The 18170-nt window shown below is 40.2% G+C and overlaps 1 long non-coding RNA gene across 1 annotated transcript; it reads left to right on the top strand.

The window, feature by feature from the left end:
• The first annotated feature begins 631 nt into the window (after nt 1-631).
• On the top strand, nt 632-16182 carry LOC129057589 (uncharacterized). The gene is made up of 3 exons (XR_008522227.1): nt 632-756; nt 2087-2227; nt 16045-16182. It is a non-coding gene; the product is annotated as an uncharacterized LOC129057589 (long non-coding RNA).
• The last annotated feature ends 1988 nt before the right edge of the window (nt 16183-18170 follow it).

The raw sequence follows: 18170 nt of genomic DNA, 5'->3' as shown, positions 1-18170 counted from the left end.
TTGGCACATGAGCTCCCTCATAACCTGGCCTCTTCCCACCTCTCCTGCTTCAATATCTATCCTCTCTCACTATGCACCCTGTCTCTAGCCATATTAAGTGACTGGTACTTCCTCAGAAGGCCACACTTCTCCCTTTTAAGGATGTTCTCCTCTCTTCTTGGCATAAATTTCACCCATTTATTGACCTGGCAAGCTCAAGGCTTAGCACCCCACATACAAGAGACTTCATTCCTGGTCTAAGTACAGTCCCCTGCCTCTGTGCCCACATAGCCTATGTGCCGTGACTCTGTCATGGTGCTTGCGACACTTCTGGCCTATTTCTCTGTGTTCCCCACAATGTGAACTTCCTGAAGAGTTCCTTAAAGACAGGGATTACATCTCACTTGCTGTGGTATCTCCAAGACAGCACAGTTCCTGCATGTAGAAGATGTGGTAGTCAGCCTCCAAGAAGGCCCTTGAGGATCACAGCCTGGTGTTCATGCTCTTGGGAATCTTTCTCATTGAGTGTGGGCTGATCTTCAGGACTCACTTCTAATGACTAGAATAAGGCAGAAGTGACTGTGTGACTCAGACTAGGTCACAAAAGGCAGTGTGGCAGTGCTCTCTTGTGCTCTCATATCACTTGCTCTAAGGAAAGCCAACTGCCATGTTATACGCAGGCTATGGAGAGGCCCACATAGCAAGGAACTGAAGCCTCCAGCCAACCGCCACATATATGAGCATGGAAGAGGATCCTGTAGCCCAGTCGAGCCTCAGGTGATTGCAGCTCCACTGACACCTTGCTTGCAGCCTTGTGAGAGATCATGAGCCAGTACAACCCAGCTAAGCTGCTCCCAGATTCCTGAACCACAAATACTATGAGACAATGTTTATTGTTTTAAGCCGCTAAGTTTTGGAATTTGTTGTTCAGCACTAGATAACTAATATATATCTATATAGTTATAGATAGATATAAATATAGAATCATGTGGTCTGGAACCAGAACAGATATTCTGTATATATCTATATCTATATCTATATTAAAATATATATTTTGGTACCTGGAAGTGAGGTTCCACTGTAACAAAAACCAAAAATATGTGCGTGGCTTTGGAACCAGGCAGTGGACAGAAGCTACAAAGCTGTAGGACTTGAAGGAGAATGTTAGCAAAAGCTGAAAGTGCCTTGAACAGGCTATTTGAAGAACTTTGGACTTTGAGAAGGTTACTAATAAAGAAAGTGAGAGAACCCTTTTAGGAATGGGCAAAAAACATCAACCTTATGTAGTGGCAGAGTTTAGCAACACTGTCACCTATAGTAATGTGGAAGGTACAAAATGTAACTAATGAAGTGGCTAGCTAAGGCAATTTTCAGCCAGAATACTGGAGATACTACGTGGTTCCTTTTTACCACTTACAGTAAAATGCAAGAGAAAATGATGACCTCAAAGAAGAACAATTAAAACAAAGGGTACCAAGACTTGCCGGTTTTGAACATTCCCAGCCTCTTCAGAGGGCAAACAATGTTAAAATTAAGAAATGGCTTCTGAGTAAAGATTGAATCAGAGTCCCCAGGAAAGCGTGGTCCAAAGATGAAGCCAAGGGTGTCACTGTAAATTCTTTTGTTAAGACCTCAGATCCTAAATGTGCAATCCTGTGTTAAAACCTGAGAACCTAAAAAATGAAGTTAGTTCTTTTGGCCCAGAGTATAGATGGGAGAATCTTACACTGCCCTTTTTCAATAACATTAACACTCTAGTTCATTTTTTATAAAGCATCATACTTTAAAAACATTTTTGCTTGCATTTCCCAAAATTGCTAATCACAACAACCCTGAGAATTAGACAGGCCAAGTATTAATAAAACAACCAAGCCAGAGCAGCAGATGATTTGACCAATAGCTCATAATTGAGTCATGAAAGAATCTAACTTTCAATCAAGTGCACTGTGTACATCATCGAACCACTTCATTTAGTAAATAGACACTTGAAGGTATATCTAAAATTGTGGATAGCAGAAAAATTCCAAAGGCACTTGTCTAGAGATGTTTTAACATTTTGTTTTTAAGTCATATTTTTCTTCTTTGCTGAAATCTGTAATATTTATAGAACTTCATCTGTCAGCTGATTCCTCATCACCCGGGTCCTGGATCCACATGTGCTGTGACTGTCTTCAACTTGCTTAAACCATGATGCACAACAGCGTGTTCTTATCACCCTCAAAGACCAATCTATCCAGATAGGAAGAGAGTAAGTAAAGCTTTCTCTGCTTGCAGATGACATGATTCTATATCTAGAAAACCTCATAGTTTCAGCTCAAAATCTCCTTCAGCTGATAAAACTTCAGCAAAATTTCAGGATACAAAATCAATATACAAAAATCACTGGCATTCCTACACATCAATAGCAGCCAAGCTGAGAGCCAAATCAGAAAGGCAATCCCATTCACAATTGCCAGAAAAAGAATAAAATACCTAGGAATACAGCTAACCAGGGAGGTGAAAGACCTCTACAATGAGAATTACAAAACACTGCTCAAAGAAATAAGGGAAGACACAAACAAATGGAAAAACACTCCATGCTCATGGATAGGAAGAATCAATATCATTAAAATGGCCATACTGCCTAAAGCAATTTACAGATTCAATGCTATTCCTATCAAACTACCAAGGACATTCTTTACAGAACTTGAACAAAATACCTTAAAATTCATATAAAACCAAAAAATAGCCCAAATAGCCAAGGCAATCCTAAGCAAAAAGAACAAAGCTGGAGGCATCATGTTACCCAACTTCAAACTATACTACAAAGCTACAGTAACCAAAACAGCATGGTACTTGTACAAAAACAGATACATAGACCAATGTACAGAATACAGAGCCCAAAAGAAAGGCCACACACCTATGACTATCTGTTCTTTGACAAAGCTGACAAAAACAAGCAGTGAGTAAAAGACTCCCCATTGAATGAATGGTGCAGGGTTAACTATCTAGCCATATACAGAAGATTGAGGCTGGATACCTTCCTTATACCATATACCAAAATCAACTCAAGATGGATTAAAGACTTAAATGCAAGCCCCAAAACCATGAAAATCTGGAAGACAACCTAGGCAATACCATCCTGGACATAGGAACAGGCAAAAATTTCATGACAACAACACTAAGAGCAATTGCAACAAAAGCAAAAACTGAGAAATAGGATCTAATTATACTTAAGAGTTTCTGCAAAGGAAAAGAAACTATCAACAGAGTAAACAGACAACCTACAGAATAGGAGAAAATATTTGCAAACTATGCATCTGACAGAGGTCTAATATCCAGCATCTGCAAGGAACTTAAACAAATTTACAAGAGAAAAACAAACAACTACATTAAAAAGTGGGCAAAGGACATGAACAGATAATTTGCAAAAGACATACATGTGGCCAACAAGCCTATGAAACAAAGCTCAGTATCACTGATCATTAGAGAAATGCAAATTAAAACTACAATGAGATACCATCTCACACCAGTCAGAATGGCTATTATTAAAAAGTCAAAAAATAACAGATGCTGACAAGATTGCGGAGAAAAGGGAATGCTTATACACTGTTAGTGGGAGTGTAAATTAGTTCAACCATTGTGGAAAGTAGTATGGCAATTCCTCAAAGGGCTCAATGCAGAATTACCCTTCAACCCAGCAATCCCATTACTGGGTATATACCCAGGGGAATGTAAATCATTCTATCATAAAGACATAATCACATGAATGTTCATTGCAGCACTATTCACAATAGCAAAGACATGGAATCAACGTAAATGCCCATCAACAACAGATTGGATAAAGAAAATATGGTAATATACACCATGGAATACTATGCAGCCATAAAAAAAGAATGAGATCATGTCTTTTGCAAGAACATGGGTGGAGCTGGAGGCTATTATCCTTAGCAAACTAGCACAGGAACACAGAACCAAATACCACATGTTCTCACTTATAAGTGGGAGCTAAATGATGATAACTAATGAACACAAAGAAGGAAACAGCAGACACTGGGGTCTACTTGAAGGTGGAGGATGGGAGGAGGGAAAGGAGCAGAAAAGATAGCTCTTGGGTACTGAGCTTAGTACCTGGTGATGAAATAATCTGTACAACAAACCCCTGTAACACGAGTTTGCCTGTGTAACACACCTTCACATGTACCCCCAAACCTAAAATGAAAGTTTAAAAAAAAAAGAGACCAACCTATTCACTTAAGTATGAGTGACCAAGGGACTCTTTATGGAAGGCCTTATACAAGGTATGAAACAGACCACAGCAAGCAACTTTACAACTCCCACTGAACATTTCTTTCCTTCTAAGTTCCTCTTGGATTTGCTTCAAAATAAGAGAGAGGAAGAAGAACATTGAAGATACAAATGTAATAAGAATTTGGCCAGGAATGTGCATGTGGCAGGGTTCATTATAGTATTCTATTTTTTAATACGTTTCAGATTTTTGTGATAAAAAGTTGAACATAACTCATACACACACCTTAGCTATGAAGACCTTTGGGGTTTCTCTTTTGCTTGTCCTCTCTCATTTTCCCACATTCTCTCCTCTCAACATCCCCAATTTCCTCCTTCAGGCTCCTCCTCCTCCTCCTCCTCTTCCAGACTGCCCTATCACACTAATCACTGAATTCAGCAAAACAAAGGACTCCCCAAGTAACAGGACCTACCCTCCTTCAAAGGCAGTTTAGTGACCATCTTTTGTTACTTTAGTATACTTTGGGGCCTTAATCCCCAGCCAAAGTGGTTTATCAAAGTAATTCTCCCAAACGCATACAGTGTTTTTCTCAAGAAGAATACTGGTGAATAAAATTTTCTCCATCTTGTTACACTTATTATTCTAAATTCCTTTGCACTTTGTTCAAAAGAAACCAGTCATTGAAACTTGATTTTGAGAACGAAAGCTGGTATTCAACAACCGCTGAAAAGAATGGTTAATTCTATTTGAGTTTCTCTCCATAGCCCTATTCAAAACAGGTTGTGTGTATCTAAGAATAAATGGAGTCACCACACAAGAGGTTTATTATCAGAGCTAAGCTTCGGAAGCAACTCCCACTACTTAATGCTGAAAGAAAGGGAGAAAAAGAAGAAGGAATACAGGCTGCAATGAATGGAATGAGAAGGTTAAAGAGGAAGAAGGGAATGGATAAAAAGAAGGAAAATGAGATGGAGTAGGAAACATTTCAAAAGCCACTGTTATCGTTCACATCATGCAAGCCTTCTTGCTGTGCCAGTTCAAAAGAAGAAGAAACTACCCAGACAAATCGAAGAGGCAGCTTTGATTTTTTCCCCTCCCTTCCCAAAGTCTTAGCCCATCTCTTAGTATCTTCATTTAGCCTCTATTTTGGTTTCTACGAGTTTTGTAGGGGGTTATTATATTTTCACTGCGTCTTTTGGCTAAAAAAGATGAACTTAGTTCCAAGGACTCCGAAGATCTGAAGACCTGTATCATGACCTATATCCCTTATTTTCTTGTACAGGGTAAGCATTTGATGTTTAAATCAGCCAGAGTTGTTTTTTTTGTTGTTGTTGTTAGCTGTGGTTCTGTGAAACTCCGTGATTTTTTTTTTTTTTTTTTTTTTTTTTTTTTTTTTGCTGCTGCACCTGCTGAGCAAAAAAGCACAAGAAATGGAGAGACTGGTCCCTCTGAAGGGTACCAGGGGCCAGATTATGTCAACAATTCCCCTGCCCTGAAAGGAGCTGGCCTGACGGTCCGGTGTTGTCAAATGACAATTGTGACTCCTTGCATTTCAAGAGTCATGCACAAATGATTCCATCTGAAGCCCTCTGGGTAATAGTAGCCTTTTGAGGTTATGATCTCTCTGGACGGAATTCAATAAGAGAAATTCACTTTCAATTGAGTCCCTGGAACAGAGCCAGGCAAGCCTAACAATACAATACACTTCCAAAGAAAATTGGACTTATCTTTTTCTTCTCCTTCCTTTTTCTTTCTGCTTCTAACCTTGTTCACACGTTACCTCTTCCCACTTCCACTCCCTCCTTCTATCAGGGGACAGCAGAGCTTTTAAAAATAAAACCCAGCACTTAAATAGGAACAGTCCGTATAGAATGACACAAGCTCCCACATGCACAGTCTTGAGAATTCACCCTTTCCTCAGCTGACCTCTGTTACTTCTACCAGGAAAATGGCACAGAACGACTGTGAAGGGGAGACCAAGGATTATCACAACCACCAGTTTTCCATTTCTTGTTAAAATGAAAACTTTGACTTTTTTCTATTTTTGTTTCCTTTTAAACTAAGAGGATGCAAAATGTACAAAGCCTGCCCAAACACTGTGGTCTAACTTGGCTTTTTTGTTCTTCAGTCTCTCTCTGTGTGTGTGTGTGTGTGTGTGTGTGTGTGTGTGTGTGTGTGTGTCTTTCTCTCTCCCTTTTTCTCTCTCCCCCTCTCTCTTGCAGTTTTTGCTTGGTTTATTCCTCATTTTGCCAAGATTTTCCTCTGAATAATTACTATTTCTTGGCCTGGAAAATGTTGTAATTCTCTTAGTCTTTTGCATTTGATCATCCAAGTGAATTAATGTGGCTGTTAAATGGGTGGAAGAAGTCGTTTTCTTTGTCAAATTCTCTTAATCATTCTTTTGATTTCACATTCTCATTCTCCCCACCCACACACATCCCTCCACCCCTACAGAAATTGGGGTGGGGGATGGGTGTCTGCATGTATGTTTCTTCTCACGCATTATTTCCTTCTTGGAAGATATTCCATTTGAAAGCTTAGAATAAGTAGATGTGTAAAAGAAAACCAAGCAAATATACAACCCTGAATCAATCAGCTATGAGTGTGTGTATTAGACAGGGAGGGGTGTCTGTGTGTGCTTTCCATCTATCCACAAGTGCAGCTTAAAATTTGTTTCCCTGAGAAATCTCTCTGGTTCTAAATGTCACCAGCTCAAGGAGCTGGCTTTGGGTTTTGTTTAGTTCTCAGATGAAGCATAAAGGAGGCAGCAATTAAATAATAATTTTAAGCCAACATCAGTGAAGGCCAACTGCCCTGAGACAAAAGTTTGCAATCTCTTGATGGAGGAGAAAACAATGTGTTCTTCTAAACTCAGGTGTAGCCTGTTTGGCTCAAAACATTTAAGGAGTTTCCATCCAACCCATATATGGACTCTCCCTCCGCCAACCCCATCTGCCCTGCATGGATTGTTAGGAAACCATACTATAGTAGCGTCAGCATTAAGATTTAGAGACTTAAAAGCTATCATGGGTGGGTGAATGGGAAAGTGTCTGCAGACTTAAGGAAAAAACCCTTTGAAGGGCTTTTCAGTAGGAAGTAACCTGGGGAGAAGGGTGCCTGGGAGGCAAGCAGCCTAGCAAAGACATTCAAGAACATTTGGCCACCTAGTATTAGGACAGTTAACAGAACTAAGGATTTGACTGGCATCTGGAAGTTGCAGTTCTTGAAATCAAGTGCATTTGAGGTCCCACTTACCATTTAACCCCTTATATCCCAAACAGTTCCTTGATGTTCCTAGAGTCCCCAAGTCTTTATCCTCATTCTCCAGAGTTCCTAGCCTACTAACAGTGACAAACTCCCAGGGAGGGAAACTACCTGGCGTAGAGTTAGTAAAAGCCTTCCTACAACAATGTTGTCCATGAAGTTCCAGGAACTATGACATTTCAAGCACCAATGGGGAAGTCACTGTGCATCAACATAGAACACACTGTTACCTGCATGTGACTATGTGGTCACCCAGTCATTGGAAGAACTGATTATCCTGACGGATCTCATATACGTCTAGTCAAAGATGAAAAACAATTTTTACCTTAAGTACCAGTTCTGATTGATTGGCAACGACTATCTCAAAAGCCATACTAAAAAGGATCCTGAAGCCACATCCTTCAGGAAAAAAATGCTGAGATCAATTAGTTATGTCTGCCAGGGGTGGGAGTGGTAACATAGCTGCTGCCTATTATTCCTAGCAAGGTGATTGCAAGGGTTAGGATAGAAGATTTTACATCAATGCTTCAAATTCTGCCAAGTAGAAAAGCCCTACATATTTTCAGGACAGCAAGTATTTCCACCACCTAAAATTTTGTGTTTCTCCCTAATAGCTACCATATATTGACTATCTAAAGTGAGCCAGGCACTATAGTGTGATCATTACTTACATTATTTCATTCAATCTTTATAATAACACTGTAAGGGAGGTGGCATCCTCATTTTGCAGCTGACAAAATATAGGTTCAGAAAGGTTAAATAACTTGCCCAAGGTCTCCCAGGCAATAAGTGGTGGCGCCAAGACTTGAATGGAGGTCTGCAGTAAAGTCCAAAGCCAAGGATCCTGCTATAAATCCTGCTGCCTCCTTTAGATTAGAAGACATGAAGGAGGAGTCAGAGAGCGGGAATCTTTGCCAGTTTGTTGCCAAGCCTTATAGCAAAGTCTTCAAACTGCCCATCATTCTTTTTGGCTCCTGACAGCTCTAGCTAATTGGCTGCCATTAGGCAGTTGAGATTTTTAATTACAGTTATATTCAGCTAAGCTGAAATTTCAGCTACGTATAATTGAAATTGAGGGCTAAAAGCAAGTTTCAAAGGTCATCTAGTAGTTTTCTTTGCGTATATGGCTGTCTGTTTTTTAAAAAAAATGTTATATAAGAAATATGCACATAGTTGGAATGACAAATACTATAAGAGACTTATAATGAAAATGTACACCCCGGCCCCACACAGTCCTGTTTCCTAGAGAAAGTACTTTTCCTAGAGAAGTACTTTTAATCATTCCTATTTTTATTTCTCCTGGTGATTACTTCCAATCTCTATATAATTAATATATAGCTGCATTTCTTGATTTATTACCTTTCATCATTGTCTACTGACTTCCACCATGATGGATGAAAATTTAACTCACCTATACCACCCCTACCTTTCTTCCCTTCCCACTTCTCATCCAATGTAGTTACAGCCCCGTTTTCAGTTCATCCAATCAATTTTTACAAGTTCAAGTGGCATGTTGAAGCCTCATGTCTTGTTCCATCAACTATTCACAACTCTTTCCTTCTTCCTCGCTTCTACTCCCCAACCTCTGTCAGTTAAACCTGCAATGTTTATATTATCAAAATGAATAATATTTGTGCTCTGTTTGTAACCATAGTTTAGTCCTCCATGATTTGTACATGTGGATTCTAAAAGCTGAAAACCAGAGAATAATACTTCTGGCATCTAGATCAAATGGATTATCCTTCTTCACATCCATTCCATTAATTGGCCAAAATCATGCCACAGTGAGTTTGCTTTATATTTGGACCAGGCCTTTCTCATACTGTTTTATTGTTGTCGTTGTTTTTCCGAAGTTTCTGATTTTTCTCCCCTTTTTCTTATTTTCCATAATGTTAAAATAATCTCGCAATTTTCAAAGTTCTTTTTTTTTTTTTTTTTTTAAGACACGGTCTCACTCTGTTGCCCAGGCTGGGGTACAATGGTGCCATCATAGCTCACTGCAGCCTCTATCTCCTGGCTGCAGGCAATCCTCCCTCCTCAGCCTCCTGCATAGCTGAGACCACAGGTGCATGCCACCATATCCAGCTAAATTTTTTATTTTTCGTAGAGACGGAGTCTCCCTATGTTGCCCAGGATGGTCTCGAACTCCTGGGATCAAGTGATAATCCAACCACCTCAGCCTCCTAAAGTCTTGGGATTATAGGCATGGGCCACAATGCCTGGCCCAAAGTTCTTAATATACAATTTAATCTATAAAATCCTCCGTCCCCCACACTGCCAACATCTCTTACACAGCATCCCCTGTCTTTTCTCTCCAATATGTACTAATTTCTCCCTGTGCCCAGGACCGAGCTGTCAGGCTGGAATTTCTCTTTGCTGCTCTTCCGGGTTGGAGGCATTGTCTCCATGACTTCCTCTTTCCTTGTTCACTCCTTTGATTTTTTCTTCTCAAACACGTTCTCTAACAGCTTCCTAACAAAGAATCTATGGTTATAATCTTTCTGAGTACTTCAAAAAAATGATCCTTATTCTGACCTAAAACTTGTTGATAGCTTGTCTAGGTATAGAATTTTAGGACAAAAATCACATTCAGTCAGAGCTCTAGAAAGCATTGCTCCATTTTTCTAGTATCCAGTGTTGCTATTAAGAAGTTTAATGCCAGACTGATTCTTGTTCTAAGTCCCCTGCTTTTCTTGTCTGGAAACTTTCAAGATCATCAATTTATCTCCAGTGAAGCAAAACTGCATGAATATTTGTATTGGTATGGATCTTTTTAAATTTATTTCATCTAATATTTAGTAGGTCTTTTAATCTGAAGACTCATATCTCCCTTCAGTACTTAGAAATTTTCTTTTCTTATTTACTTAATAACTTCCTCTTCTCTGGTTTCCTCTGCCAATTTAGGAACTTCTATAAAAGCCAATCTATTATTCAGAGGATGTGATTCCTAAATTGATTCTCTCATCTTTTCTTTCTTTCAATTATTTATATTTTCTTCCTTTCTTCTTTCTCTCTCTCTTTCTTTTTATTCTTAGCTATTAGTGATTTACTTCCCTTTGTCTTCTAGTTCTTACATCAATTTATTTTGTTAGCAATCATCCTTTATATTTCCCAAGATCTTTCTTATTTTATCCTTTTTTTCTTTTTCATTGCATTCTCACCTGTTTTATAGATGCATTATTTTCTCAAATCCCTCTGAAGAAACTAGATTTTTTTTTAAGTGTTTCTCTGTCCTTTGAATTATTTCCACTTCATTCAGTTTCACTTTTGCTTGTTTACCTTGGCCTTTCTCTTTTATGTTATGGGCTTTGCTTAAGAGTTCTGATAACCTTCGGATATCTTCTCATATTTGAGAAGGTGGCAACAGAACAGCAAATAAGGAGCTCTGTGCACAAGGGTTTGGCTCATAATGACATAATTTGTTTCAAGTGAACAGGTGGGAAACCAGTCATTACACTTGGACCCCTCCATTCCAGAATGAGAAGAGCTTTACTCTGGGACAGTAATCCCCACACTACCTCTCCCCCAATGATTATTTTCAATTTATTGAGAGAAGATTCAGCTAAAGGACAAGGGCTGTCCTTGGTTGCACAGAAAACATGGAAGGAGTAGAGTCGACAGCTCCATGAATCTTCAGTTAGTCTTCTGTTTTCAGCCCCACTTTCTACTCTCACTCTGATGCCCACTGTCTCATCGGGTAGAGCCTCTCTATCATTATATTGAGCAATAGGTGTTCTCCTTTTGCTAACACCCAAGTGTACATTCCTACCCTGAAGCTTTCTTCACTCAGTTCTATCAATTATTTCTTCATAGGTTTTCTACCTTCCAAAGATGTTTTGAAAGATACCAACCATTAGAGCATTGCTACCACCACATGTCTTTGTTTCTTCTGGTTGTTATAAGTTTATAGTTTTTAAAGATTATTACTATAATTTTAATGCCATCTGAGTGACAGAGAGAGAGAGAGAAAACTTCTGCCATCTTGAATCTGAAATCCATACAATGGTTTTTAAGTGGTGCTCAAGAAAGCCTCAGGGCTACCAAATATGTGACGAGAAAGTCAGTGAAAAGAGCAAAGAGGTGACATTAAAATGAGAGAGATAGGCAGGTGAAACATCCTTACTTCAACTAGACTTCTCTTCTTTTATTTGCTGTGCTTCTACAGCTTTCACTAGATTAGACCCTCCTACAAGAAACCATCAAAGAATAATTTCAGACAAAATATAATCAAGTGCTAACCTAGTGGTTCAGAAAATAAGCTTGCAGGTATGAGCCGGAAGAGTTAGTGAAGGGTACATGGGAGAGATGAGACTTGTAGTGAGCTCTGAGACTGGAAAGGTATGTTGGGGCCAGATCCTACAGGGCTTTTTTAAGCTGTAGGAATAAGTTTGGGCTTTATTCTAAACATGAAGGAGCAATTAGAGTATTTAAACAAGGAAGTGAAAGGATTAGATGAGTGTTTTGTTTTCGTTTTTGTTTTTTTGAGACAGGTTCTTGCTTTGTCAGCCAGGCTAGAGTGCAGTGGCATGAACACAGCTCACTGCAGCCTCAATCCCCCAGGCTCAAGCCATTCTCCCACCTTAGCCTCCTGATTAGCTGGGACTATAGGCACATGCCACCATGCCTGGCTCATTTTTGCCCAGGCTGGTCTTGAACTCCTGAGTTCAAGCAATCTGCCTGCCTCAGCCTCCCAGAATGCTGAGACTACAGGCGTGAGACACCACACCCAGCCTAGGTGAGTGTTTTTGAAAGATCACCCTCATTTTAGATGCATGGAGGTGCTGATCAGCAAATGGGCAAGGATGTTTCACATGTCCTCTCGCTTGCTCCTCACCAACACCCTGTGGAAATAGCACAGGCAGGCACTATTGCTATTCTTAGTTCTTAGGGAGGAAACTGAGCTCAAAGTGATTACAAGATTTGTTTGAAGTTACATCAGTAGAAAATGTCAGAGCCAGGCCAGGAATCCACCTTTTTAAAAATAACTTCTTTTGGACAGGTACAAAGGAACCACAGTGAACCAGGGATGCTTGGTCAAGACTGATCAGTCCTTTAGTGCTTTGTAACACAGGCACCCCAGGTCATCTAGAGTTCAGAGAAACAGGATGCAGAAGAAAGACAATAATGTTTACTCTTCATCCAATATGGACCCTTTCTTCTCTTGGAAAATTCCTTTACAAATATAAATTCACCTTGGTTTACAATAGGGTCACATCCCAATAAGTTCACATAAGTTGAAAATATCATAAGTCAAAAATGCATTTAATACATCTAGTCTACCAGCCATCATAACTTAGCCTGGCCTTAAATGTGCTCAGAACACTGATATTAGCCTGCAGTTCAGCAAAATTATCTACACAAAGCCTATTTTATTAAAAAGGATTGAATATCCCATGTAATTTATTGAATACTGTACTAGTGAAAAACAGAATGGTTGTACGGGTGCTCAAAATAGAGTTTCTACTAAGTACCTATAGCTTTCACATAATCATAAAGGCAAGAAATTATATGAGTCAAACCATCATAAATTGGGGACTGTCTATACCCTACTGGGCTGAATAGTGTCACCAAAAATTTGTGTCCACTTGAAATCTCAGAAAATGCCTTTATTTGAAAACAAGGTCTTTGCAGGTTAATTAGTTAAGATGGGGCCATAATGGATTACAGTGGGTCCTAAGTCTAATGACTGGTATTCTTATAAGAAGGCAATGGGAGCACACTGAGCTGCACTGGGGGAAAGCCATTGACAATGGAGGCAGAGATTAGAGTGATGCAGCTACAAATGGAGGAACATCAAGGACAGCTGAAAGACACCAGAAGCTAGGAGTCAAGGGAGGACTCCCTGACAGGTTTCAGGAGAGCATGGCCCTGCCCACACCTTGATTTCAGACTTCAAGCCCCAGAACTCTGAGAAGTTGTTTTAAGCCATCCAGTTTGAAAATGTGTTACAGCAGCCCTAGGAAACTAATACAAACACTAAATCAAAAGCAGTCAAAAACAGAAGGAAAAGAACTAATTAATCACATTAAAAACAAAGACTAACCCCCTACCCAGCACACACACACACACACACACACACACACACTACAAAACACACACACACACACACACACACACACACACTACAAAACACAGGAAGGACTGAACAGAAAACACTAAAATCTGATCCCTGGTTTTGGTGCACTGGATGCTAAGTTTGTAAAATCAGGGTATCAGGTGACAACATGAAAGAGAGGGGAATGCAGAGTTGCAGGCCAGAATAACTGCCTGGATATATTTGTGTGTCGGGTTCCTAGGCTTCCAGAACCCTGCTCCACATTGGGGAAGCCACCTCTTCTTAACTGCGTGGGTGCCCTCACTGTGCTGGGCACTTGACTGGCATTACCTCACTTTATCCTCACAACATCCCTGTCTGGCAGATACTGAGCTCTTAATTACTATTTGTTGACCAGCAGACTAACCCTGAGAGGCAGGTATTAGCCTGCTTCAGGAAGCCATGTGCTGTCATGGAAAGCATTTGGCAGATGATTTCTAAGGTCCTTTCCAATGTTTGAATTTAACCAATTATTTGCCTCTCTCTCTCAACTAAGCCAGCATGTAGCCCACTACAAGGAAGGGCTTTCGTAGTCAATGAAGTATTCCCTGTTTCCTGAGCTCTGCATAAGCCCAGAAGTAAACACACTTTAGGGCAAAGTAGAATTCTTCTTTGTGCTGGCTTTTTGCCCATGTCAAGCTGAGTGAACAAAAGCCCCAAGGTAATTCACATTTGGCCTTGGTACAGAGACATCAGGCATATAAGCACGTACACATCACACATCCTCCTCTCTCGCACACACATACCCTCGGCCACGTGCCTGTTATGGAGTCCTTACTGGCTCAGCCCTGGCCCCACTGGTATCCTAACAGGTGAGAGGAGGGTGGCAGGAAAGTAAGAGCAAACCTATTCATAGTGTGCCACAAAATGGGTAGATTTCCTGGGCTAAGCCCTCAGGACCAGACTGCCTTTAACCTCAGGACCAGACTACCTTTAACCTCAGGAAATGGGCTCGCAACATATCTGTCATAGATGACCAAAAATAAAGCAAAGTTAGAAATTCCTTGTAATGTAAAGTGAAGAAGAGATGCAGAAAATTGACTTGTCTGAGAATCAGGGGACCGCGGCTGCAATCCACCCTACTGTCAACTGCTAGCCATGTGACCTTGGGCAAGTCACAGCCTCATTTGATGAAAGATTGTCATCCATGAGGGTCCTCCACAATTCTCCATCCAATGGGCACATCCCTCCACCATCCTTCCCCGGTTTGCCTGCTCTCAAAATCCTTGTACTGCTGCCCACACACACTAGTGTTGTCACACCTCAGCTTTGACACAGGCTATTCCTTCTTTCTGGAATAGCTTTCACAACCCAGCCCCTGGGTGTTTAAATCCAACCCTCTCTTCAAGACTAAATTCAGAGGATTCTGCACAGCCTCTCTTGCTCCTTTCAGCTTGGAATAACCTCACTTTTAAACTCCTATAACACTCTACCAAAAGGAAGTTTTCCTTTCTCTATCTCATATTTTAGTTATTTATGTATATTTGCTGACACCCCCTCCACTATTCTGTGAGTTTCTGGAGGTCATGTTCTGCATCTGGTTCATCTTTGAATCCTCTGTCACCTTAGCACATGCTCAGAAAGCCTAAGTAAGTTTCTCAAGGACACAGAATTCAGTAGTTATGGTTCTCATCACAGTGGTTCTCATTTCATTTTAATTTGGGGACAGAATCCCTGGAAACTAATAAAATTGGTTCACATGAATAACTCTGTGTCATATGACACATACAATTTTACATGCATACTTTAAACTTTGGGATGCACTAATGACTATATATTTTGAAAGATAATCGAAAGGAAATTCCACCCTTCCCTTGTTTGGTTGAGCCTAGTTCTGGAGAACAGATATGGCTTGTATGACGGCTATCATCAAAGGCCCTAAAATATTTCAGCCCAAGCATGTGCACCAGGGCTGGGTCTAGAGTCTGGATTCTGTGTATACTCCTTGGAAAGACATTTGTGGGTTGCTTTGGAAGCTGATGGGATGGGGAAAAGGAGATGTTTGCTAAAGCAGCAGTTTAAAACAAAAAAATGCTTCCCCTCCCAGGGTATCTATTATCCATACAGCCTGACCTCAGGCTGAAGGATTAGAACATTTCTTGAAGAATAATGGATCTGTTTGCCTTCCGAGTCACCACCCGTTTCTTCTAATTAAGACAAACATTATACTTCAGAATAAGATGAAGAAGTGAGGAAAGTGAGGTTTTGAAAAATGAAGCACTTTTGTAAATTACCTAATCCTATTTGTTTTGTTTCCTAGGTGTTACCAGCCACTCCTACTTGAAGCCTGACATGGCAAACACCATTTATTTGTCCTCCAGTGACAGACTGAAATTATTTTTAAGGCCATCTCTGTGATTAAAAATCCAAGAAACTTCCATAAATTACCAGGGAGAGCCATCTATTTACAAATATCATAAATAATCATAAAAATTATATATAACCGTAAATAAACATCACAGTACTCTTCCTTTTCCAGCAATCAGACAAAACCTGAAAGGAGCTGACCTTCCCTGTCTGGTGAATGAGACCTTCCACCCCTGCTGGAGGAGACACCTGTTCTCTATAGGCTGCTTCAGAAAAATCGACTCTGTGTGCAATCCCATCCCAATGCTCGCACATTAAATGTTGGTAATCAAACACCATTAATCATTCCCTGGGGCCTAATATTGATTTGCATCTGTGGATTTCTAGTGTTTAAGAACTCTGCTGTGAAACCAAACAGTGGAATCAGATGGCCTCCTGGCTTCACTATTCACCAGCCAAGCCACATACAGAAAGTTACTAATATTTTCTCAGCCTCCATTTCCTTAAATGTAAATAGGAACAATAATAGTTCTTCTCCCATAGAATTAAGGTAAGATGTTAGATAATGTATATAAATCACTTAGCACAATGCTTGACATATAAGGATCAACCAAAGAATGTTCACTACTATTATTCCTTAATGAATTTCTTTCTTGAAATGGAACTGGACCCATTTTGCCTTGTTTTATGTAGATTAGAAAATAAGAATAGAGAAGGACACACACACACACACACACACACACATACACACACAAGAGATTGTATCCCAATAACATAGTTCTTGGTAGCATCTGACTGGAAGCATCTATGAGATAATCATATTTCAGAACATACCTCATATTCCCCCCAAAAGCAGAATATGAAATGAAGGCTTGAGTGCAATTTGTTTATTTGGGAATGTGATCCAGAAGGCAGAAGTAGGGAGCAAGAGGAAAGAAATTGGGAGGAGGAAATAGCTAACATAAGGATGCCTTATTGAGTTGACCACCATTACATGAGACTGGGTGTTGGATCTTTGGGCACCATATTGAGACGCCTGTGTTGTCCACCAGGGAAGAAAAGAGAAAGCGTAGCTCCATCATCTCCTATTTCTCATTGGTTGAGGGTTGTCCCACGGACTGTAACCTCTTGTGCAACTTTGGGTTGCATCTGCCTGAGTGACAAGCAATCCTGAAGGAACCCCAACTTATAATAGAGAAGATGCAGAGTGAAGAACACACCACACACCTGATAACTGCAGCCATGAGGCCGGCTGAAACTTCTGCCAAACTGGTCACCACCACCAGTGAGTGGAATAAGAGATAAAGCCAAAGGATATTAACTTATGAACAGCCATAATCAAAGACATCCTGAAGAGATTGAGATGTGTTTAAAGTAGACATCCAAGAGATGGACTGTTTTCTGAGGCACATGCCATTTAACCTACTTAAGCCCATACCACTAAACAATTGGAACTTGATTACTTCTTGGCTCCTGACTCAAAATATCCACCTGAAAGTGCTCTTCCAAAGTCAATAGCCCAGCCTCACTTTTTTTAATCTCTCATTTTCAAAATCAGAGAATCTCAAGGCTGACAATTTCAAGCACCTCCATCAGAAACATAAGTCATCGCCACAATGGCCATGACAAGCAAGCACTTAGTTTATGCTAGGATACTCTCAGTAATGGAAATTGTAGCTCCTCAGAAGGCATCTGCTCCTTCTTCCCATAGTGCTACTAGAAAAATAACCTGACTTTTGGCTAAACAAGGCAGATTGAGCATACATTAATCAATACTCTTTTCACCAAACACTCCTGGTCTCTTTTGACTATAACAGAGTGGGAGAGTTAACATAGTTCTGGGGTCCAATTGTAAAGGTATGCTGTTGTCCATTGCAACTGAATACCAATTGTTTCTGATCATCTTTGAGGAGGATGGAGAAGAATTCATTTGCCAGATGAATGACCTCATATCATATACCCAATATTATGTTGATCTGCTCCAGCAAAAGTACCACAGTAGCCATTGGGGCTGCTACGTGGTTGAACTTGCAATAGTTTACTATCGTCCTTTAGGATTTATCTAGTTTTTTGCAGGGGATAGTCTGGTGAATTAAGTGGGAATATGACAGGGATCATCCTGCATCTTAAAGTCTTGAAGGGTAGCACTAATTTCTCTCATTCTCTCCCTCCCCCAAGATATCTTGGCCAGGGGTGGAGGCAGTTTCAGAGGTTTCCATTTGGCTTTCCCCATTTGTAAAGCAGGTTCACTGTGCACTGGTTACCACTTCAAACCATTGCTTTTTGGGCTGCACTTTC

Source organism: Pongo abelii, chromosome 12 (assembly GCF_028885655.2).
Source record: "Pongo abelii isolate AG06213 chromosome 12, NHGRI_mPonAbe1-v2.0_pri, whole genome shotgun sequence".
NCBI lineage: Eukaryota > Metazoa > Chordata > Mammalia > Primates > Hominidae > Pongo > Pongo abelii.
This window is presented reverse-complemented; position numbering and strand designations above follow the sequence as displayed.